General features: G+C 37.8%; 1 protein-coding gene across 1 annotated transcript in view; it reads left to right on the top strand.

Annotated features, from left to right (window-relative positions):
* The window catches only part of LOC131054531 (SUMO-activating enzyme subunit 1B-1), a 185,673-nt gene that overhangs the window by 110,142 nt on the left and 51,615 nt on the right, over positions 1-23,916 (top strand). The gene's annotated exons all lie outside the window — the stretch shown is intronic.

Raw genomic sequence — 23,916 nt, 5'->3', positions numbered from 1 at the left:
CTGTTACCACACTTCATAAATCAACACGATGTTTCACCAAAACTGCGATCATCAATCTCTGGTCCAAGAAACTGAGAATAGATGTTGAAATATCATTCAAAAGATATCACACAGAAGCAAGTTACGATAGGTTTCCTGGTCTTATATGTATCCTTTTAAATTAAATCTCATTGGATCTATTACAGAAGAAAATGTTTGTAAATATATTCGAATATATCTATGTTAAGTTGATGGCCAAAGCTCTAAAGCAGTTGCTTTGGCACAAAAGTGGGACGGGTTTTGGACCATGAAAGGTTCTAATTAATATTTAACATGGATGTAAAATGGTGCAAATACTACAATCAGAATTGTTGACGTGGCTAAAGTTGTGCTCCGACTCTTTCCGGTCAACACATAATAGAATGCTGAGTATCCTATCCTCTCTTGAATAAGGAAATCCCTAATGCCGTTTTAGATGATCAAAAGAGACAACCTCAAGGTTACAAATGTCAGGTCTTGACTGTGGGATAGCTCAACGGTTTGATGTGTTTTGTTGGTAAACACAAGGGGGCTTACGTTTACAACAAGCTGGCCTGCATCTGACGATGCTGCGATTCTCAGACTAGGAAATAAACAACAAAAGAGAAGGGTTTAGGAGACTTAAGTACAGTGATAGAAATGGTTAACGCAGTGGGTAGACAGATTTCCATAACTAATCCTTGTTTTGTGAGAAATACCCTCACAACTCAACAAGAACAGTGCAAGCTCCTAGGAAATTAAAGGTTTTCAGACTATGAATATTCTTCCAGGCACCCAATTGTGGCGCAGCCTGAAGCAAATACCCATAGTTGAACTAAGCACAGTTCTGGGTTCAAACTAACCATGCACAGTGACCTACAATCAGCAGGCCCCCAATGTTATGAACCGGAAACGTCATCAAATACCCCCCACATTTCATCATTAAAACCACTGAACTTTATTTAATTAGCTGAAGGGAAACCATGAAAACAAGAGAAAACCAAAATAACAAACACCATATTTCAATGTTCATATATTGATTTCAATTGCCATTACAACAATTTCTTCTAGTAGTCTTATTCTATCCTACTCCTAATTTGCAAACTACATCTAACTATTCTAACCTCTAACTCCTAAAAAATCTAACAAATTCTAACAGTCTAACCTTTTACAATGAGATAAGCCACTACCTTTTATTGATTTTACAATTTGAATCAGGGGCTAGGATTGACTACATCCAATGGCTGCAGTCTGCCTTCTAGAAGCTTGGCAGCTTTAACCCATGCTTAGTAACTTTCAGTTGTCCTCCCAACTGCCACTTTCAACTACCTTCTCAATTGCTAGCCAATGTTCTACATCAATTTGGTCAATCAGGTAGTTGAGGAATAACTGACCTATGTACCCACTTGTTTTAAATGCATTAATGGAGCCCATAGGTAGCTATTTACATTAAAACAGTTCATTTTTTTTTACAAACTGATTTTCTGGAATTTCTTGCTGTGGATTTCTGAATTTGCGTATTTCTTGTAGGATTTTGAGTTTGTTTACCAGCCTTCAATCTTGCTGGTGGACTTCAACTTGTGGTCCACTGGTGGTGCGTATCTTTGTGCTTTGCCTTTTGCTTTGTAGTGCACTCTTCATTGGCAGCTTTCTGTGATCACCGTTTTGATCCTGCACGCTCCATCATCCTCACCACCGCGCTCAATCGCGATCATATCTTCAATTGGTGCTTTAGGCTGCCACCTTAGCTCTTTCCAATAGCATCAATTTGCAAATGCAAATTCAATTTGAATTAATCACCTTGAAAAATTTAAGTAATTTCAACAAAAATTAAATGTTGTCAAGGCAACGCTGGGCTTCGTTTGGACGAAAAAGAGGGGAAAATGAAAGATGTTTGCTTTCAAAACAATTCGAACCTCCCTTCATTTCATTTTTGACTTTAAATTGCGCCACTTAAAGGGAAAAGTTAGGCGATTTAGAAAAAAAGTGCCAAAAAGTTCCCTTTATGATTTCACTTGATATTTTCTTTTTAGGGAAAACTTAGGCATTTTGAAGGCAGAGTGCCAAAAAGTTCCCTTTATTTTAAAATTTCACATTTTGCCATTTAAGGGGAAACTTCGACAATTGGAGGCCAATTTGAAGAAACGCTGTTCTTCCTTGGTCCTTTAATTTGTTATTTTGCCAACTTTAGGAAAACGTTAGGCGATTTCATGTAAAAATGCAAGTGTCTTTTCCCCTTTTCGGCACTTAGGGATTTTATTGGCGATTGTTGGGCTTTTGGTGGACTTTTGAAGGCATGGCAATAGTAAAAATAATGATTTTTGTTTGAATGAAACTCCCAAGCTTTCCTTCATTTCGGTATTTTTCGGCCTTTTAAGGCCCGATAGCTAGGCAATGTCCTCATTTATAGGGGCAAATGCCCAAACTTTTCACCTTCAATGATTCCCTTCTTTGGCATGCATTCTCAACACTCACCTTCGGGATTTTCGTTGGGTTTTTCTGACGCATTTGGAAATGAAAAGGATTCAAACTTAGCATTTTCTTGCCCTAAATGTGCGATTTTCGTGTTTGTCTCGGCTCTGGCAAGATGATTTCGACGGGATTTCTTTAGGCCTAGCAGGCCGACATTGTAAACAAACTTCACTACACATTGCAAAAGCCTGAACTTTTTCCGCTATTCCCTTACACGCTTCGACCCTCGACATTCTCATCGAGCTTTATTGACATTTTGACGGGGTTTGCAGAGAGCGATAAGCTCATGAAAGGTTTGAACTTTTCCTTTGGCCCTCTCTCTCATTCTCGGGTAGACTACAAAAAAAAACGGGGGTCCCCTGTGAAGTAGGGGTGTTGTTGATGGTGTTTTGATGCACTATCGAACATAGAATAAAGTACCAATGGCATTCTATCCTCTCTTGATAAAAAGACTCAAATGCTGAAGATTTGTGAAGGATCACTTGAGATGACTCTAAGGTTCTCTTATGATAGGTCTTAACGTGTCGGATAGCTCCAATGGTATTGATGTGATTTGTTGTACCTGCGAGGGGACTTACGTACTTTCCTGCTTCAACTTCAATGGTTATGATGTTCTTCAAATGATTTTACAATATCGTTCTTTTCCTATCTCTACCGATGGTTGATAAAAAAAGTGAAAAACGGAGTAGGGTTTAGAAATGCTATGCTAAACTAAGAATGTAAGGCAATGGCGATCTTAAGCGAGCTCAACTAAGCTTTGCTTCGACATCTTTGAGCATCTTTACAACACTAGTGCAATCTTCTAAGGAGCACTTGATGGTTTTCAAATCACTAACTTCAAACATAAACACCTTCAAGATGAAGCATATTAATGATGAAATAGCAATCGAAGTTAAGTATAGACTTAATAATTCCAGTTGACCACGCAAGGCAAGTATGCAATCAACACATTGCTAGTAGTATGGATAATGGAGCTTCACTTTCAGTCACACATACGTCTTTCACTCATCTAAAACTAAAGCAAATTCTATTCTAATTTTTTGGTCTTTTCAATAATAAGCTCTCACAAAAGATATGAAGAACCAACCAAATGCTTCAAAATTGAAAAGTCACCAATGCTTCAATGATTTTATTAATTCTGAAAACATGGAACAACAATTCTTCAAAAGTCTCTTGATTGATCTCCTAATGCTGAAATTCTGCTCTCTATTCTCAAATCTCTAATCTCTCCAAATTTCTAATGATGCAAATGAAATGAGCTTGGGCTTATATAGAGCTCCTTATTACAATGGATGGCCAAGATTAAAACAGAATCAAGGGCCATGATCTTGCCACCTTAACCCTAATTAGGGTTTGCTATTACAAAATACCTAATTTATTGCAAAGCATTAAATGACTAACAAATGGGAATGTGACATCTATTTGGTACAAAATATGAGGATAAATCCTCCAATAGGAAAATTAATGCGACCTAGGATCATACCAAACTTTTTCTAGAATCAAGTTGCCCTTATATTTTTCTCTTCTTGCAAATTCAATGAATTTGGATGTTACTGATTCTATCTCCGTAATAGGTGCTGCTTGTAGATTTTCCAATTGATGCCCCATGTAATTGATCTCGTTGAGGTTGGAGGCGAAGGCAGTATCCCATTCCCGCTTGCGATCTTTCGTCTTGCTAACAAGTAATGCAAATGAAAAGATGGAGTCCAGCTGCTGCTCTGAAGGTGGCCCAAAAAAAACAACTCTTAGTTTCTCCATCAACTCCTCAAGTACAATGTCAACTCCCTCATTCTTCTTTTCTTCAAGAATAATCTTTGCTACTAATAGGATCTTGTCATGTATAGCATTGATAGCTTGATCCACTTGTGCACATCTTGTATTGATGACCTCAAATATGAGTCTCCTCGTGTGAAGCAAGTTACACCACATTTGAAAATTAGGTGTCTGCGCCTCTTCATGTACTACATGTATCAATGTTTGCTTCGGTGTAGCCATCATTACTTGCAATATAGGAATGGTGAAGTCTCTTGTGTAAATAAAATCATCATATGCTACCTTGAGTCGCTGCATCTTTTCAAGGATTTCCATCACTTTGTCAAATGTTCTTACTAATTCTCTAATGAGTGCCTTGGCCTTCCTGTATGTCTTGGTGATCCATGCGTCCATCAATTGTGCGGATGCCTTTATTCTCTCAAAAATATTCATTTGCATTTGGTGGTGGTAACAAAGAAGTGGATGAATCTCGTTCCCTTAATGGAACTCTGAGTTGCTTAAGGTGTTCTCTTAATATGCTGTTCTCTTTCTCCAACCTATTGCTCTTCTTAACCTCCAGCTTGAGCATATCGTTAACTGTTTTGACTGTGTCATTCATATCCTCTAAATCTTGATCGGTGGTGGGAGGACCTAAATTGATGGTGTGCACATCAAATTCCTCCTCTGGGATTTCATTTTCTGGCTTGTCAACTCTTGGAATAGCAACCTGCATGACTCTGGATCCTTATTCATTTCGTGTTATCTTTGACATCCTGGTAGCGTTTCTTACTTCATGTTCTTCACTCCTATCCAAGTAGCTTCCTAGATCGAATGGATCTTGCTCTTCTACAATCACCTTCTTAGAAAGTTTCTCTCTCAACCAAACAGGTATAGTTGATCGCTCCTCTTCAACCTGTATTTCTTCCATTTGTTGTTCCTCTCGCGGAGGAGATGTCTCTTCTTGTTCATCATCATCTTTAATGTACACGTACGTGTCACTACCTGCTTTGTCATTGACTGGCTAGGTGACGCTACTTTATCTTGTGCAACCTATTGTTTCCCTTTGTCTGTGATGGCCTGATTTGTCTCCATCTGATGCACGAATGAAGTACTAGAAGAAGGTCTTGGTGCTAAGCTTGACTTATGCTTCTTCTTTGGTTGCTCTTTTGCAACAATTCTCTTTTGCCTTGATTCTTTGGAATGAGGTGATTGGGCTGCATTTTCAGTTTGACTTTCATCTTCTACATCGTCATCAGTTGATTCCTCCCATCATTTGAAATGTCGATTGTTTGCCACCATTCTGCAACATACATATCTGTCCTTCCACCCATCGCTTGGTATGGAGTATTACGGTCTCATGAGATCCCTCAAATCCGTGACTTCAATTTGTGACCAATTGACTTTTATTTCCTTGTTTTTCTCCTTTGCATAGGATGGCAAGAGATGTCCATTACTTCCTTGCGTTTGATCGGGAAGATCAAAGACCTGAGTGGCTCTGATAATTTCAACTAATAGTAGTGAATGCATCTTCACTGTTATTTCAGAATCATTTGTTGCATTCATAAAATGATGCTCTAGCTGCGAGCAATGTGCATGCTTGCTTCCACTTGTCTTTCAGATATTGGCATAAGGGTCAAAGCTGTCTCTCATAATGTAGGGCTGAAGGTGGAATGTCATCAATTCTTCATCTATCTTCTTAGTTGCTTGCAAGGACTGGAACACTTCTAGAGAATTTCCCAATGTGAGAGGAAAAGGGATCTTTGTCTTCATCTTATTCTTTTGCGCTTTGTCGTATGTCATCAACTGTCTCAACAATTCAAGTAGCACTAACTTATTTGCAGGATACCTCGGCAGCATGAGAGGTGGGCATGAGCAACCTTGAACTCTTTTGTAGGTGAACTTAGGGAATTGTATGAACCATGCGCCAAACTTCTTGATCAATGCTTGTGCGTCTTGAGATATTCTCTGATGAATGCCGCCCTACAAAGTCCTCGTGACGTGCATGGTAAATGTGTCATTCACTCTCCTGTAGTGTGTTTGATTGAGGTAATACAACTGGGGGTACGAATCGCATGCTCTGAACTGCCCTGGCTGAGTGCCAACTAGTCCTCTGTACATGAGTCCTACGTACTGATAAGCCCAAGCAAGTGAATATATGATGTATGAGCTCATATAGAATGTCTTCGTGTCTTCAAGTTTTCTGAGCTGCGAATCAATGTTGTTGCTAATGATCGTTGCCCAATCAATTCTTTCTTTTCCTAGTGACATGATGTCCATGAAGTAGAACATCCAAGATTCAAATTGAAAAGCCTACGAGATGCCGAAGATGCGACTAAGGAGTGTGAGCAAATTGCCAAATTCTTCCTTGAAGTTGATCCTGTGAAGCTTTGGGAGCCTGGATATGCCTTGCCTGCTCTTTGATAACCAATACTTGTTGACTATCCCAAGGCATCTATCTCGATTGCTGTCGTGCTTTTACGACTCTGGTATACCATGTTGGCAAACTGAGGTATGTGGAATGCTTCGCGAATTGCCTCCTCAGAGAGATAAGCTATCTCTCTCCCATCTGGCATGGTAATCACTCCTATTAGGATCATAGTGTCTCGCGCACTCGACAATGAGCTAGTTGCACCGCACTGCTAAAGGGAAGTCGACTGCCTTGATGATGTCGCTTTCAATCATTGCCTCTGCGGGTCCTGTTGGCTTGGTGGTGTAGAGCGTGCCTTGAAATTCTTCATGTCGATGCGCCCAAGGTTCGTGACACCTACGCTGCCCCAATATGATGTGATCTTCGACTCGACGATGACGCTCTTCGAGTCCTCCTTGATAAGCGCCTGCCGCGAACCTGCCATTATGTGCCTGTGAGAATTGACTAAGTTAGCATCATGATATGAAATTTACTTGCAAATACGAAATCGATCACCTTGGCATAAAACCTCAATAAAATCTTATAATCCTAGGTTATGCCTATAATCATTGATTATGAATTTGACCTCATATTAAACCAAACCCTTCTAATGTAATGAAACGAAGACAAAACCCTCATAATGTAATTAAATCTATCGTAACATAGGGTTTGAATTGTCTCAGATCTGTGATGTAAATTGATCCAAAATATGAAAATCATCAATGATTGACCATTGAAACCTTCAAAACCTTCAAAATTCTGTCGATAGGCTGGCCTGTGGAGATGACTTGAATCTGATATGTCACTGCCAAAATAATGATGAAAATCAGTCTAATTCGCTGACATAAGCCTTTAGTAACATCATATTCGACAGTGAAATCAACTTCAGAAAATAACATGGTTATAAATTGTTGATGCGATTTACCACTTTCAGTGCAGAAACGTTCTAAGGAGGAATACTTTGACCGTATTTGATAGTCACTGAGACAATCAAGTCTTAGATCTAAACCTTGGATCACTGCTCCTTGAGTCAAACTCGCTATGTGGAGACAAACTCACTGTTTTTAATATAATTTCTGATTAAAATTCAAAATCGTGGTCTTCTGCGACTGAATTTGAAGCAAAATCCTTTGACCAGATTTCACTGAGTGATAACAGATAGCCTTTAGGGTGATCTTTGATGACTATAATGCCCTGGTGAAATCGCTGACCTGCACTCAAGTTCATTCGCTGATAATGGAAGCAATATAATTCAAGTTCGTTGATGCCATTTGGTGAAGTCGCCCAGGTGTGGAATTGCTATCAGCTGATAACAGGTTAACAAGAGTAAATCGCTTCACAAATTGATCAACAAAGTGATCAATTTGCAAATAAAAAGCTATCAATACCACATCATGATTGTCCAACGACTTTCATTAAATGAATGACCTTTTGACAAAGTCGATTTTAAATGTAAGGCGTCAATCATTAGATTTGATATATCAAGGATCGAATTCTGCACCTAGATTTGAATGACTGCATGCGTTTTAAAAGCGATCCAATGATAATTTGGGGTAAGGCATCGATCTCACCAGCCGAACTATGTAAGGCAATCGATATTTGTAAAGTGCAGACCCTATCGAGTTTTGAACTTTGATCGCCTTCATTTAATACTTCTTCATCGATATTGATCACTATGGTCAGCGGCTAAATATGGCAGTGTTGCTCTAAAGTCAATCAAGATGATTGATTTCATGTCTTAGTTGTGAGCAATGCCTGTAAATGAAGTGCAATTATTTCATATCGAACTGGAAATATCGGCTGGCTGCCACGTTAAAATTTATTGCCACCAATCACTGTTACTTCATTCCATTGTTGCCACTTGCTTTGTGTGCCTAAATCACAGTCAATTAATACCGATCATAGTAAAATGGGTCATCGTATTGGATAATGGTTGTGTGAGCTGTTATCCAGATTCCATAGTGCATATACACAGTTGATACATGGCGCCACCTCCTTTAATTTCTCTTGTCAGCAACCCATAATGGTTGGCATCCTTCATTCAATACGCTCCAAAACAATACCCAGCTAATGTCGCATAATCACTCTACCTTAAGGTGCATTGAACTAGGCATTATTGCCTTGATCAAATCCATTGGCTTCACCATTTTAAATATCTTCCTATCATTCAGCGACTCACCTTGGGATATGATATCTTTATTGCCTCTGTCGGCCTCAAACCTTACATCAAAAGAAATTACTACGTGAAAATGGGCACCCCATACTAAGTGTTGTAATGGTCCTTGACAAGTATTATCGGGCTTCATTGTAAATGGCATTGTTGGCAACTTTAGATTCAATGAGCTTCGTCGATCCCTTTTCATGCCACCGATAGGGTTCACCTTCGTAAAATGCATCCCATTAAATGCCTTCAATCATCATTTGGGTCATTGGTTATACTCATATTGATCATGCAACACAACTTAGTTTGTGTACATATTGCGTCGTGGAAAGCCCTCTTGGTGAAGTTCGATACGCCAAATACAATATTTGCCACCTTCATTAAATAGAGAATAGTGAGTTGGCCGCTTCAATGATTTTGAATCGTCGCAATGAACGCGACATGAAAGATACGTCATGCAATGCAAGGGTGGCGGCGATGTTCGTAAAGCACTTGTGATGCGTTGATTTGGTAACCTTATCGTGTGACACACCTTCCTTGTTCCTCATTCGCTGCGGACCTCTTCGTTTGTTAATTCTTCAATGCGTGACGCGTACGAGGCTCGACAAGTGCAATGCTATTGCGTAAGCGCAAAGGCATCGTGCGATGTATGTAAAAATCCATGATATGTACGAGAGCAATGCGCGACGAGCGCATGACAGCGATGCACAAGGGTAATGCGCGATGACTAAGCGTAGTGAGCAATGCGATGCGCAAAAGTGACGCGTGATAGTGATGTGCGACGGCAACGTGAAGGCGAAGCGTGATGACAACACGCGGCGGCAATGTGTGACGGCAACATGAAGGTGAAGTACGACAGCAACGCGAAGGCGATGCGTGACGACAACAACATTGCGTGACGGCAGCGCGAAGGCGAAGCGCGACAGCAACGCGCGACGGCGATGCGCGACGCATGCGTTTCCATGCCTTAGCCAAATTTTCATGATTTTCAACGTTTTGATTTTTTGAAATTTTTAATTTTTTTTTTGTATTTTTGAATTTGAAGAGACACAAACTTTAAACTACACTAAACTAAGACACCTATTTACGACAACTAAGCTAAGAAAAGAGGGTTCCCCATTAAAATGGGGTGATGTGTGATTTGGTCACAACAGGTGTGTGTGCAAAACGCACAACAAGAATTAGTTTAAGCTACAACATGTTGTTGGAAGGATGCGTATCTAAGAAGTTTAGCTACCATTCAAAATAAGTGTGTAAAATATTTATTTGGAAAGTTCTCTATCATTGCATTTGCCAATTATTAGTTGTATATTTGTGTGCTTTTATTCATTGTAGTAGTTCAAATGTACATGAGTCTTGAGCAAGAACTTTAATTTTGCCATTATTGGTTAATGTGCCAGTTTTGAGGAAGAACTAAAAATTTAGTTATGAGGATATGAAAAAAAATATTGCATGTTGTAGTCCATGATATGAAAATTGGCTCAAATAGCTGGACAAGTGGGTCAGGGATAACATGTTCATTCGACATTCTTATCAACGCATCTCAGAAGCGTGTGATTGTCGAAGATCAGTGTGGTACAGATCAAAGGAGGCCGTGGTTATGTTAGAGGAGTGTTTGAGGTGATCTAGCGCATTTCAGGAGGTCTTCAAAACAAGTGTCAATTTTCAAATCTAATTAGCAAGCCCATAATGATGCTTTACAGTTTGCAAAAATACTGTCAACTGCAGTGAATTTGTTTATATCATGACAAAAATATTTTTGCATCTTTGGCAGAAGCAACGATTTTGTCACTGTGCAGATGTTAGGATAGTGGAATCTTAAGTGTTTTGTCCAGTGAGTTCAATTTTCGGACATTTCTTCATCCATTTGGGTGCCATGGAAGGGTAGATGAATGGATAATATTGGTTGTCCACAGAGTGGGAAGGGTTGGCTCTCAAGAAGTTCTTCACTTCCATGTTCATTAATGCATTGAAGTATCAAGACATGGGTTTCTAGGTTGAAGAGACACATTTCAGGTGTGAGGATTATATTCCAAATATTATTATGGCTTCATGTTGCCCTTCAGATGTTGTCACAAGTGTTACAAGACTCATACTCGGATTGGAGTTGCTTGACTGAACTTTAATTTTGATTCAGTGGTCAAACTCAGAGTTATTACTCACACAGGAAGGGCATCATTTCTACTCACAGGCAAAAACTGCAGAAGCAAGTTTTTAGGTTTTTTGTTTTCTAAATTCAGGGTGACCAGTTGCAAAGGCAGTGGAGTGTTTGCTGAATCTGAGTTTTGTAAGTATGGTTGTATGTTGTAACATATCTATACTTGACTCTGATGGTGGAGTGAGGAGTGTTTTCCTGTTGCTTGGTGGAGTTCTCATCCGTTGTGTGTTTCCCCATAGTATATCATTTGTTGCAGTTGTATGTTTTCTTTGAATGTTTTATCTCTGTTTTCATGTTGACATGTTAAATGAATTTGTATGACTGTAAACACATCGGTTTGAGGTGATTTACAAGTATGACTTAAAATAATAGAAAATAATGATTAAATAAACATAAAAATAAAAAAATAACTCCCAAGTAATATTATTTTAAGTTTATATTATTTAATATATTCTAATAATGTTCCAGTTTTATTTACTTTTGATTGTTCTACTTAGAATTTAAAGTTTTACTTACTAAATTATAAACTAAAATTAAAAGTACTTTAAAATAAAAATTTTGCAAAATGTAAAATTTAATCAGTAAAAGAAAAATAATATTAAAATCAATTGTAAAATTTTGTTTCATGTCAGGCTGGTGGTAGTGATAGCTGAAAAGTGCTTAATCAATCACTGTTCCTTAGCCTGGTTTGGGCTGATTTGGAAGCACATTGTCAAATAGGTAGTCTGAGCTGAAAGTACATTGTTGAACACGAACACACGCACACACATACACATACGCGCGCACGCGCACACACACACACACATATTTGTGTGTGTATGTAATGCCCCCTATATATAGGCTGTCAATTCCCAAAGGCAAACTTACATTACTACCTACCATGATACATTAATTACGAATTAATGACTAGGGCTGCTCATAGTACAGTTAGGCATTGTCGTTATTCGGGCCTAATCTTAATCCCCTTCTAATTTCTAATCCTGGATGGGGGATTTGCTTGTCTAGGGCGTGATGATACATTCTCCCTAATGCAGCCCAGATTACCGGAACCTCAGTCCATTCACCCTTGGGAACCGCAGCCCAGATTTCAGGATCATGAGTTCTTTCACCCTTGGGGCTCATCTATCATGAGATAGTTTTACTCCATCTCTCCGTAACAGCATCACACCACTCCTCAGGAAAAAGGAATTAGAACTGGTTAAGAGCTTGGGACTGTAAATATGTCAATATCTTGTACTATGAATGCATATGAAATTAAGTATGACTGTCGTACATATTGCAGTCTATATTAATATTACTATTAAATCATGCATAAGAAGATTATCAGGCTTCATATTTTAAGCATACATATTAAGCACATCCCCATGCATACCACCAAGAAGAAGGATGTTACTGCCTGTAAATAACAGTTCTAATCTGATCTGATCCATGGTGATGTCACTGGATGCTTTTGATTCCTTTCCTTTATATCTCTTAATGTGAGGGAGAGGTCACACCTGTACATCATGTATGCCGTTTGGCAAGAGACACACCCTTTCACCATTAACACCCTTTGAAAGAGTGCAACTCTTCATTATTACTGCCCTTTGAAAGGCACACAACCTTTCACAATTAGATCTGCACTTCTGATTCCCAAATCATCCCCCCTTCAAATGAGTTTTCCTCTCCCTTTCATACCTCATATTTGGGGGAGTCACAACTTATCATTTCATGCCTTTTGACCATTCATTAACTTTAATCAAATTTTAATTATATTTAATTATATTCTTTTATATTTAAATTTAATTTTTATTTTTATTCTTTTGTATTTTATTTTTATTTTTATTTTTATTATTATTCATTATTAAATTATATTTCAAAGTGGGGACATTACAGTGTATGTGTATGCACATACATACATAGATACATACATACATACATAGACACATACATACATACAAAATTATATAGGCAATTTTTATCCGATTTTTTTTTTTGAATTTTTCCCTTGTCGAATTTCATCTGAATTCCATGGCTGTCGAATTCGAATTCGAATTCGAACCTTGTGACTTAGTATACACTACACGCATAGTTCGCAGACTCAGACTCAGAGAGTACTCGACAAGTCCAACTTTTTTGGCATGGCAAATACTAGGAAATAACTCAACAAAAACTGAGCAATAACTTGACAAAAACTCGGCAACTAGAAAGTACATACATACATACACACGCATAGTTCATAGACTCAGACTTAGAGAGAACTCGGCAAGTCCAATTTTTTTGACGTGGCAAAAACTTGGCAAATGCTTGGAAATAACTCAACAAAAACTCAGCAATAACTTGACAAAAACTCGGCAACTTAGAAAGTACTTAAACTGAAAATTTCTTAAAAAACAATTTTTTTTTGCAAAATTCAATTACAAAATGTATTAAATTAAAAATTGACATCTCAAAAGGGAAAATGCATAGTTTTATAGCATAAAATATGTGTGAAAAACGCGTTTTAACCAACATTTTGTGGAGCAAAAACAATAGAGTACTTGGCAACTCAGAGAGTACTCGCAAAGTTAACTATTTATGTATGTATGTATATGTATATTTACATATATGTATATGTGTGTGTGTGTCATGAACCATGCCTAATCTATGTATAATAAAGCCAAATGTAATAGAAATCATAATTTGTGAATACAATGGTTTAAATTCTAATCCATAAATCTTTTGTGTACCTTTATATTGATGTATTATATTTTGGTGTATTATTTTGATTTAATATATTGATGAATTATTAATTTGATTATCCTAATACATTTAAATTGATTTATTATTTGCTAATTAATAATCAGTAATTGATTGTATGATACACCAATTAAAAAATAATAATAATAATAATAATAAAATAAATAATAATGATGTTCCTATGTTAAATCAACAAAGAGATAATAACATAACAAATAATATTAAATACCAAAAGTATCGGATCTTAATTTTAATGCAAGAGAGGGACGTGACCTTTATTAAAGCCACGTCTCTCCCCAAGGGGCATCGGACCCATTAGTATAAGACCTGGGTTGCACACGAAAGGAGGAGGGAAGAAATAAAAAAAAGGAAAAAGCCACGGGAGATGAGAAAGAAGGATACAGACAGACAAAGGGAGAAGGAAACATCATCAGTGGCAGCCCAGTTTGTTACAAGACAATCCAACAGCAGTCGATAGGAGGTAAGTACAGTTTGAATGTTCTTTTTATTATTAATATTTAAGTTTCACGTATAGCTCACAAAACATGTTGTAAATTATTAAGTATGAAGTGTATTTTGTTTTACAATTTAAGAAAGAGAGATTTAAGAAAATAACCAGTCAGCACATATAATATGTAGACCAGAAATATGGTCTGCTGCTAATATAGTTTTAGAATTGTTAATTCAATCAGTAACTCGGATAAAACTTAATGTCATTAATGCAATTCAATATAATTAATACTAATAATTTAAATTAATATGGCCATTACAACTAAAGTATTCAGGATAGTTTAATACATTAATAAAAAACATTCATACAAATTTATTCTATCAATAATATCAATAATGGTAATAATTAAGCAATGCAAATTTACCAAATGTAATGATAACATAATATGTGGACAAATCACTAAATAATTAATTGACAATGTAATTTAAATAAGCCATATTAAATTTAATTACTTAACCTATAGATGGCAGTGAACTTATTCTGCGTCTTTCTCTAATACTTGCAAAGATAGGGAGTGTGTGGGGGAAAGGCAGAGTAAATCAGTCACATGGCGAAAATGTCCCAAGACGGGTAGTAATCCCTGAGGGAGCCGCATGTAGACCGTGTCATGCGCCCTTGGCATAGTAAATCTTCCATCTGGTAAGGATTAGCAGAATAGGGAAGAAGAGGCTCATGCAATCTATGGGGTGTAAATCATACAACACAAATTTACAATCCTTTAACTTATTGGAAATACTTTAGCATTTCATTATGAGCATAAGTAAATGATTGATAGGTATGCATAGTATTAGCTATGGTTGGATAATATGGGAAAAGACCAATTTTGTATAAAGGATGAGCTCCTATTCCTAGATCCTAAAATTATTGCTTTATTTATGTTTTAGGGTGATTTTAAGAAGGGGACATCATAGTGTGTGTGTCTCACACCTGCATCTTAACAAAAAATGGCAAAGTTTGCAGAATGTAGCCATGAATCAGTCATAGTTTGAAGTAGCATGGAGAATTTGTGTATATGTTGGTGTTTAGCTCATATTTTGAGCACAACAAATTTGTGACAAATGCAAACACAAAAGTTAAAAACTTGATACCCTAAAAGTTTAAAACAGTATGTGATGTGTTTTAACTTAAAAACATCAAATGCTGTTTTTCTTTGGCTAGATAAAAGTGGTTTTGGGGACCTGTTGTGACCTTTTCACACATCGCCCCATTGCTAACGGGGACCCCCTCTTTGTCGGCTTTCTGCGTTGTTAGGTTAGGGTTTTGGCTGCTTAGTGGACAATTTTGTGTTTCCCGTGCTTGAGTCTCGGACTTTTGATCATGCCTAGTGCCATCTAGGGTTTTTGAAATTATAGGATCAAGTTGTAAAACGTTGATATTTTAAGGATCCTAAGTTTTGTCCAAGTGTTCGACCATTTGAGCGTTAACGTGTTTTTAAACACGCGCATCAGTGATTTTGAAGTGCCAAGGTATTCACCGACCTTTTGGAGTTGTTTTCTCGCTCCTAAGGTATTATTTAAGTCGATTTTGCACTTTATTCCAATATTTTCCTAGCATTTCGCTCATATTTTTGGAAAATTAGCCTAGGTCCAGTCAAATTTAAAGTTTCTAAGTGATTTTGAGTGGTTAAAATGATAAAATCCTAAAGGAAATTCATATTCCAAGGGTTAAAGGGTCAAATTCCATGGTAGAGGTGCTTTTCCCCTCACATTCTAGACTACCCAACCCATTCCCCCACTCAAAATCCATACTACACATGGGTTTCCCCTGAAATCCATACTGGCTACTATTTTCCCCCACTGTTTATCCATACTTGGGTCGAATTTCCCCTGGAAGTGCTAAAATTTGGCTAAGTGTCAGGATTTATCCAGACTGCCATCGATTTTCCACCAGGATTTTTGTGACAACTAAGTGAGTTTGGAGTGCGAATTTTTGTCCGGATTTCCATCCAGACAGAGATCGATTTTCCCCTGAGAGCATTTGTAAGGATTTTTGTCCGGATTTTCATTCAGACAGGGATCGATTTTCCACAGGGAATATTTTGAAGAGTTTTGAGTCCGGATTTTCATCCAGACTGAGGTCAAAATTCCACCAAGGAGGTTTTTTCCAAGTTGAGTGAGTTTTGAGTGTGGATTTTTATCCAGACTAATATTGAATTTCCCTTGGGGGTGATTTTTTTGCAAATAGAGTGGATTTTTGTCCAAACTCACATCGATTTTCCCCTGGGAGGTTTTTGTGTGCATTTTGATGAAGTTATGCATGGATTTTTGTCCAAGCATGGGTCGAATTTCCCTTGTGGGTTAAATTTTGACACTTAAATGATTTTTGAAGGGATTTTTTAATCCCAACCTATATCGATTTTCCCCTGGAGGCTTATTTTGGATTTAATTTGCAATATTTTAATAGGTAAGCCCCATTTTTAATTGCTTTTAAATGATTATTAATGATTATTTAAAATTTAAAAGCAAAATTTAATAACTTGCAAATAATCATTTAATATTTGAACCTTCTAGAAGCAAGTTAGGTTTTCACCAAGCAAGTATTTATACAAGTGTTTTATCCCACATTGCTTGTGTGGTGAAAGTGAGAGGTGAAAGCAAGTATATGAGAGGAGACTTAGCATTATTTTATTATTAAATCTACCAGGTGTCTCCATGAAAGCGATTTTTCTTTAAGTTGGGCGAATTTTTAGCAAGGCGTTTTTGTGAAGTGTGGGATTGAGGATTTATTTTCCTCCATTTTTTTCCAGCTTGCTGATCTATTCCCCTTGGCTACCATTAAAGACCAGTTTCAGAATTTCGATTTTGCTAAGTTTGGCGATTTTTTCAAATTTTAGCATTTTTTGGTGAAAATTGGCAATTTCATGTTTGGAGACTTATGCGATTTTTCCTCCATCATTTTGCTTGCTGTTCAGACCTTCATTGCTGCAGATCAAAGCTGCCATTAACAACATTTTTCAAAATTCTGAAAATTTCGATTTTTGCTAAGGTAGGCAAATTTTTGTGTTTGGGGTATCCAATCCCAACTTGGGCGATTTTTCCAGATTGCTGCCATCCTTGCTACTGCAGATCTAAGCTGCCATTGACATCATTTTCAGATTTCCATTTTGGCGCCATACTTGGGAAAAATTCTTTTTTGCTTGGGGGGTGATTTGGTGCCATATTTTGGTGATTTTTATTCATTCTTGGTGGCTGCCATCATTTCCAGCTTGCTGATTCGCTTCAGATCTGAGGTTTGCTTTAGATTTTGTCATAACCCCACATTTTTGTAATTATAAAAGATAACATTTATACCTTCCATTATTTAATCGAAAATGACTCCTTGTTTTATATTAATATAATAATGATGTTTAATTATTAACTCTTGATTTAACTTTACCATAAAATGTTGTTAATTGAATATATATTTATTGATGCATATAATGTGTTACTAAATAAATATAAACTATAAATATACAATTTAATGCATTGTTAATTGAATATATAATTATTGATGCATATAATATAAATAAATATAAACTATATAAAAACTTAATGCATTATAAACATTATTATTAAAGAAATGAGATTTTATAACCTTACGATAATATTAAAATGAATCCCATATTAATATGCAAAACATTTTATACTGATCGATACCCAATTAAAATAAGCGATAAACCTTAAAAGATTATCGAGGGTATCGCACCTAGCAATCACAGTATGTGTGATGCGGTGCGTCCAGTTTCAAGGTGTCGAAAAGGAGTCGGGTGGGCCAGGGAACGGTGACTCCAACAGTCACCCCGCTCACTCCTCCCTCAGCAGTCACGACCCCTGGTTGGGTCCGCCTCAATCCCCCCGTTGGTATTAAAAGCCTAACTCGTGGACAAGAGGGGAAAAGAAGAAAGGCACACGAAAGATAAGATAAGGGAAGAAAAACACATAGGAGATAGTGATCGGGTGAAGATAGAGACGAGCGAAAAGGTTACAGGTAAGTCACTTATTTTCAATATTTTATTCTGCAGTAAGGTTGCATAAATTAGTAGGGTTACACATCAAAGGGTAGAAAATCATTAAGAACATCAAGACATAAATATATGTAGGTTTTTAATTCAGTACATAGTAGACTCAAAGATGTGACTGGAATGTAATGGTATGAAAATAGAGATTAATTTAATAAAAATAAATATAATAATTTAATAGAAATCAATATATATATATATATACGATATGAATGAACATCCATGTGCTAAGTTAACTAATGAACAGTTTGCAACTACAAAATGAGAATAAACAGTATTATTCAATTAAAAACTATTAGGAATGGGTTCAAATATTACCATGTTAATGAATGAGGCAATTGCATATCCAAACCCAGTGAGATAGATGAGGAATTAGGCAACAGGGATAGTAGGAACTAGGCCTCTGTCAGGTAGGCCACCCACTGCAGTTGACTAAGGGCTACTGGCAGTTGGGCCAAGGGGGAGTGTACCGCCCTTGGGCCTGATAAGCGCTACGGGCATCCTATGGTAGCTAGTCCTCTCAATCCCACTAGGAACTAAATATGGGAATTGACTTATTGATAACAAATGATCTCAAGTGAATTTGGCTAATTATACTCTAGATAAATTATTTATACCCGAAAATCAATTGTTGAAATTCATTGTTTATATGTTTTCTTTAGATTGCGGAGTTGGGGACATTACAGATTTTGACCTCCATTAATGGCTGCCATTAATTTTCAGACTTAAGTTTTTATTGCCTAGCCAATTCCAACTTAAACATTTAGCATTTGGAGGTGTTTTATGGAGTTTTTTGTGCATTTTTTAGACCATTTAATCACTATTGCAGGTCTGAAACTCCATTGTTAGGCGGTTGTCCTAAAAAATTTTCATTTCCAGCCACCTTATCAGTTTTGGCGAATTTGCTTGGGGCTGTTTCCTTGGCCATTTTTCATCATTTTCAGGGATTTAAACCACTTTGCAAGGTGCCGGTAAGTCTGAAGTATCCAATTTTTCAGACTTGTCCTCAGAAAACTAAATTTTACCAGCCATACTTACATTCTAGAAAATGATTGTTTTGATCATTAGAACTGATTTTTATCAAGATTATGCACATTTCGAAGATTGCAACGTGTTTTAAAAGTCTAATTTTCAGGTTGTCTTCAAAATTGTTGACCTCCATTATTGACCGCGGAAGGTGTCTTCAGACATTCATTGTGTGAAAACACAAACCTTTCACACCTTTCCTTAGTCATCATTTATCCGGTATACTCCTTTGCATTTTAGCTTGCATATTTTCTAAGCATAAGGAGGTATTAAATGAATTTTATGGAAGGCTTCCATGCCTTAGTGTTGTCACACTTTGAACTTAATTGCTAAAATTTACCAAGTGTATGGATTATTTTCCTAACTCCATGCTCTGAATTAGCTAAATCTTTAGAAAGTTAGGAATTTTATTACGAATATTATTTTCCTAAGTCTAACTTCGAGCTTCGTACAGGTGCGATGTCAAAGTCGGGATATAAGGAAAGAAAAGGACTATTGAAGACGCTGGAGACTGGATTTTATCCAGAGTTTAAGATTTCATTCAGATGGAAGGAGATCGCTGATACAAACATGCATTTCCTAGACTTCAACCAGATGCAGCGTTGGATGTTCGGAGTCAGAGATCAAGTTCCTTCCTCAGCATATGCGAATATTATGAAGAGTGGCATCTTCCATGCCGCTGGATTCCCACAATCCATACAGTGCAGTGAGTTGATCCTGGAGTGTGCACGATGTTACGATCCACTTACAAGAATGATCAAGAGTCCTAAGGGCATTGTCATCGCCTATCTTGCTGAGGATGCCATTGCTGAGGTGTTTGGAATTCCACGCGGAACAGACATGAAGGATGTGACCAAGGAGGATTATGCAGAAAGATACACGAAGAAGATGGGTGTATGCAAGAATTTAATTACAAAAAGTGGATGATTGAGCCTAGGTCTCATCATTCCAAGGCTCCCAAGACACTCGTGTGCATAGATTTTAAGGAGGAATATAGTGATTTGATATTCCTACTCAATAGAGTGATGGGAATGCCGCAGGGAGCAATATTTGATGGATGGATGTTCTACTTCATCCAGGATTGTCTTAGAGGAACACTAGTGAATTGGTCCAAGATTATAATAAGTGACAATCTGGATTTTCAGCTGAGGAATGCAGAGCGGTCCAAGTCATTCGCCATGACTTCTTACCTGGTGTAGCTGCTTGCATGATTTGTTTCATATAGAGGATTAATATGCAAAGGTGAAGTCGGGAATGGGCAAGGACAATTCAAGAGTTATGAATGCTACCCCCAGCTAGGCATGCATAGAATTGAAGACTATAAGAGAGTGAATGATGCATTCACTATGTACATCACACGGATGCTGCAAGGAGGAATCCACAGAAGACTGTCCAAGGAGGCAACAGAGTTAATAGAAAAATATGGATCGTGGTATATACAGTTTCCCACTTTCACATACCTCAGGATTCATGGGTTTCAATCTGAACCCTCCAGACTTCCTAGGTATCCAATCGACAAAATGATATTGTTGGAAGTGGTGAGACAACTTCTAGAGTTCGATGTTATCCAGAGATAGAAGCACAGGACATGAATGACATTCCCTATTTCAGTTGGGAAGACGTCAGAGGTTTGCCAATCCGCCATAGCCGCCAACACTTGGAGTGAGGAGCTTGCATTCTACCGATTTGCTACCTATAAGAAGAGAGAAAGATTCGATCTAGACAAGAAGGTCGGAAGGATCAGAGGAGAGAAGTTCACTCATAAGATTGACATAGAAGATTATTGGGCTAACCTGATGGACGAGCAAGCAGTGAAGAGAAGAATGTGGTCCAGAATGTCGGTGGATTTCATGAGGAAGTGTGGACTTTTCCTCATTCCTGATCAGGTATTAGATGATAGAGATCATACACATCCACAGTATGAGAGTGAAATGAAGAAGGCAATCCTATTGCCAAATTGGTCAGAGTCAGAAGAGATTGACTTGAATACATTGATGAGAGAGGTCTTGAATTTCTCCCGCCTATGGTTGGATATACAAATGAATAAGTTAGTTGACATGGGTGTTCCCTTCACCTATGAAAAGATGAAGCCGGAAGAGTCTACTTCTGAGGATGATCAGAGGACTGTCAGTGATGTTAGGATTCATGCAGACGAAGAGAGTCAAGCTCCCAAGAGAAGGAAGAACACGTCAGGAGAAGTCAAGGCCAAAGGGAAGAAGATTGAAGATACGAAGAAGAAACAGAAGACTATCATTCCTCCACTTATCATTCCTTCACCCCCTCCCAGTGTCTCATCAATCGAAGTGATTGAAGTAACAGATAAGAATAAGGAGACTCAGTAGTGTTCCAACATAGTGATACTACCAGAAAATATTCAGGAGTTCCATGCCACAGCGACATCTGCACCTCCTGATGAGAATAATGACCAGCCGGGATCCCCTACTGTCCTTTTGGAAGTTAGCTTGGGAAATGAGGTATATGATTGGACCAGGGATAATCCTGATGATAATGAGGATGTTATCTCGGCATTGAAAGGACTTGATCAAGAAATATGTCTCGATGATGGTATGGAGATGGCCACTATTCCTGAATGGCTGATGAGAAGTATGGAAAAAGTTAAACAGATGATAGAGGTACAACCTATTGATGTTATTGATGACTACCTAGCTAGGAGTGCTAAGGAGAAGGAGCCCAAGAGAGCGGAGATTTTATCGCACATAGCTAGAGATGAGACAGGACTGCGGATTGCGCAGATTGTTGTTCCTATTGCAGGCGTGACAGCAAACATTGCTACTCCTATGGATTTCCAGATTACTTCAGTTGCCCTTGGTTGTACATCCAATAAACAAGAATTCCAGGAGATTGGTGAAAACCTCTAGGCAATCAATGCAAGGTTAGACAGAGTGGTTGCGGAGAATGAAAGGTAGAGAGAATAAAATATTAGACTCAGAGAGTATATTGCAGGGACAAGGCGTGGAGATCCCACCCTTATTTCCCCTATTGCAGTTGACCATGGAATACATTCACACTGCGAGGTAGCGAGAGGTACACACTCAGAGGTGGAAAAGTGGATTGAAAGCACAAGAAAGCAAGTAGATGATTTCCTTACTCAGTTTGTTCATGCATATGATAGGACAACAGGGCTTATATTCAAAATCCAGTATTTGGAGGGAGTTTGGGAAGAATTTTGGCCTATTCATGACAAGACTATTCCACGCCTCCAGGCATTGAAGAAGATTCCTAATTCCACCTTGGTCAGCGAAAACATTGTGCACAGTGGAGACAAATATGATTTCCATGGCTGGTATTGTTCCCTAGCCGTGAAGAAATCAACTTATGAGAGCGCCCAATCGAGTTGTATGGAGATGGAAGGATTAATTCAGGACATTCAGATGAAGATCCTTGCCTCGATTGAGGAATTATTGGGTGTTGATGTTAGTAATGCTAGTGGTTTACACTTACCCGAATTAAGAGACAAGATGAAATTTATGTATTTTTGCCAATTAGACTCTTTGAAGAAGAGTCAGATAGATGACTTGGTCTCTTTGTTGATTCATGTTCATAGTTTGCAGAAGCTCATGCCAGAATGGGAGAACACTTTGAATGCTTGCTCAGATTCACTGGACGTGATTGATTTACAGCAGGATACCTTGCCTAGCATTTCCATGGAGGAGTTAGATTCAGTATTGGCTAGATTCTTGGAGTATGCTAGGAGAGAGAGAGATGCAGGGAGGAATCTTCTAGAAGAGTCCCTATTTGATGACTAGGTATCTTTTCATTGGGCCATATGTTGGTGGCGCCATTTTTGATGTAACCCTAATTAGGGTAATTCTAGGGTTTTGTTGGCATGATCTCAACCGTTGATCTTAGATCAATCTGGGCCATCCATTTTGTAAGAGACTCTATATATGCCCCCTTGTCTCTCATTTGTAAGGGAGAGTTTTTGTAGAATTGTTGGTATATGCTACAACTATTTGAATCCTAATCATTGTTCAATTGTTGGTGATTTTGCTCTTCAAGTGTTGTATTTGCATTCATAGTTCTCAATTCCTCCAAGTTAGATTAGAATTTATTTTCATGTATGTTAGATTGAGAGGAAGATTTGTTGAGTATATTTGTGTGGAATCCTTAATCCATACCACTAGCCTCTTGCCGCTGGTAAGTGCGCCTTGTGTGGTCAACTGGAATTTGAGTAAGCATAACTTCAACTATTACGCGTCCGTTGACAAGCATCAACTTGGATGGTGTCTACGTTTGATGGTGATAGCCTGAAAATCTTTAAGTATACCTTAGACGATTGCACTAAGCTTGTGTCAATATTTGATTGTGAGACCTTGCCTGGTTTGATTCCACTAGATCCATTCATCATTTCCTACATTCCTAGGCTTAGAAAAGATTTCCTGAACCCTATTCTTTTTCCCCCTTTTTTAGTATGAAGTAAATCCAGAGCCATATTGATAAATCTTAAGTTGTCAGCACACCTATTCCGCATCATTCATGATAATCCAAACATTTGCGTAAGTTCCCAAGTGAAACACAACAATTCACATCAAACACTGAATTTACCCACTCGTCAAGACCTGACATGTAGAAACCTTGGAATCATTTTAGTTGATCTCATTCTTAGCATCTAAGGTGATTTTGTTCAAGAGAGGATAAATTACTTTGGTAATTTATTCTGTATTGTTATGTGCATAAAAAACACATCAACAGGACC

Source organism: Cryptomeria japonica, chromosome 2, assembly GCF_030272615.1.
Source record: "Cryptomeria japonica chromosome 2, Sugi_1.0, whole genome shotgun sequence".
Classification (NCBI taxonomy): domain Eukaryota; kingdom Viridiplantae; phylum Streptophyta; class Pinopsida; order Cupressales; family Cupressaceae; genus Cryptomeria; species Cryptomeria japonica.
This window is presented reverse-complemented; position numbering and strand designations above follow the sequence as displayed.